This window comes from Benincasa hispida, chromosome 5, assembly GCF_009727055.1.
Source record: "Benincasa hispida cultivar B227 chromosome 5, ASM972705v1, whole genome shotgun sequence".
NCBI classification, from domain to species: Eukaryota; Viridiplantae; Streptophyta; class Magnoliopsida; order Cucurbitales; family Cucurbitaceae; genus Benincasa; species Benincasa hispida.
The window spans coordinates 19,000,763-19,003,113 of NC_052353.1; positions in this window are offsets into that span (position 1 = coordinate 19,000,763).

A 2,351-nucleotide genomic window follows, 5' to 3' on the forward strand; every position below is an offset into this window, starting at 1 on the left:
AATGGCATGCGTCGGAATGCGAACGTACCAAATGGGCACGTGAAGGTTGTCTTGTCCTAGTCCTCTAGTGCAATTGCTATTTGGTTATACCCTGAATAGCCATCAAGAAAACAGAAAAATTCATTCCCAGTAAGTCTATCTAACATCTGATCAATGAACGGGACTGGAAAGTGGTCCTTTTTAGTGGCCAAATTCAACTTGCGATAATCCATGCAGATTCTCCATCCTGTAGTTGTCCTTGTGGGAACCAATTCATTCTTGTCATTAATGATGACTGTCATCCCCCCTTTCTTCCGAACACATTGCACTGGGTTCACCCAACTGCTATCAGAGATCGGGTAGATGACTCCGGCATCCAATCACTTTACTATTCCCTTTTTTACAACCTCCTTCATAGCAGGGTTCAAGCGGCGTTGCCTTTCTACTGATCCATTCTTTCCTTCTTCCAGACGAATCTTATGCATGCAATACGAGGGACTGATTCCTCAAATGTCTGCCAAGGTCCATCCTAAGGCTTTTGCGTTATTTCTTAGGATCCGTAGGAGAGCATCTTCTTTTTCCTTACTCAATGATGCAGAAATAATAATTGGTAACGTGTCGTTACTCCCTAAGTAAGCATACTTTAAGTCCACCAGCAACGGCTTTAAGTCTAACATAGGAGGCTCTTCTAAAGATGGCTTAATGTGCTGCGCTGTCCATTCAGATAACTTGAGCGGTTTGAGATTAGATTCAGCATGAATTGCGGCACAGTCCTCTTCCAATATTGCGCTTCCTTCCAAATCTTCCTTCTCTATTTCCTTCGGGGGTTCATGCCACTGTTCTCCCTGCAGTTCTTCGATATATTGGCAGTTCTCTTTATCTCCTGGGTATTTCAACGCATTGAGTACGTTGAACTTTACTTATTGATCATCAACCCGGATGGTCAATTATCCTTTCTGCACATCGATCAATGCTCACCCTGTGGCGAGAAATGGTTGTCCCAGGATGATAGGAATTTCTTTATCTGCCTCATAATCCAATATAACAAAATCTACGGGGAAGATAAACTTGTCCACCTGCAAGAGAACATCTTCTATTTTGCCCTTCGGAAGCTTTATTGATCTATCGGCTAGCTGTAATGTGATCGTGGTTGGCCTGGCTTCGCCGATGTCCAGCTTCTTAAAAATTGACAAGGGCATCAAATTTATGCTCGCCCCTAAATCACACAGTGTGTTTTCGACCATCTTCCCTCCTATGGTGCAGGGTAATGTAAAAGTCCTAGGATCCTTCATTTTAGCATGGAGATTGTTTTGAAACAGAGCGCTACACTCATATGTTAGTGCAACTTTTTCATTTTCCCCAATCTTTCTCTTGTTGGCGAGAATATCCTTGAGAAATTTCATATAGCTCGGCATCTGATCTAATGCCTCTATTAAGGGAATATTAATATGTAGTTGTCGAAGAACGTCTAGGAACCTCTGAAACTGCTTACTATCGTCTTTCTTTTTTAGCCTGGACGGGAAAGATGGAGGATCTCGTCGTGTTTCTTGCTCACTTTGCTGCTTGGTGAGGTCCTGTGCTTGTTGTGTGTCATTAATTGGAGGTTACGTTGATTGAGAATTCAAGTCTTGAGAAGCTTCATCTTTTGTAGATAATCTTGCTTCTAAATTGGGGTTGCTTCCATTATTCCATAACTGGTCATCAACAATAGTTAAATCTGCTAGTGTTGTTACCGCGTCTGGTACCTTTGGTATAATGGGGGCTGTTGTTCTGCCACTCCACAATGTCACTGCATGACATTGTTCTTTACCTTTTTGCCCCATCGTTCCTAAACTTCCCTGCTGTGTACCAGGCATTTTCTTCTTTAATTCCCTTGCAAACTGATCTAACTGGTCTTCTAATTCTTTGAGAGAGTCAGCTTGCGATTGACGCGTCGCCTCACTCTTTTCAATATAATACTTTAATGACGTCTCTAGAGACGAGGTACTGAAAGAGGTATCATATGCGAACAGTTGGTCACATGGTTGCATACCTTGAGCATTGCTTGGGCTGCAGTCTAGGGTAGTGAAGACCAGAGGATTGCCTCGATCCTCTTGATAACTAAATTGATAGAAACTATGGCCCTCATGATTGAGGTTCTCATCCAAACCGAAAATTGGGTGACCCCCCCAACCAAGGTTGTGGTTGTTGCCATATGATTCATCATAAATAGCATATACGGGTTATTGATCCCATGGGTAGGTGTCTACTGGATGTACCTCTTCCCATTGAGTGCAATCCATAGCGGTCATATGAGTCATCGCATGAACTTGCGCTGTTCCTTGGGAAAGAGTTTTCTGCTGATTAGTCACTGTCTGAAGGAGTGATGTCAT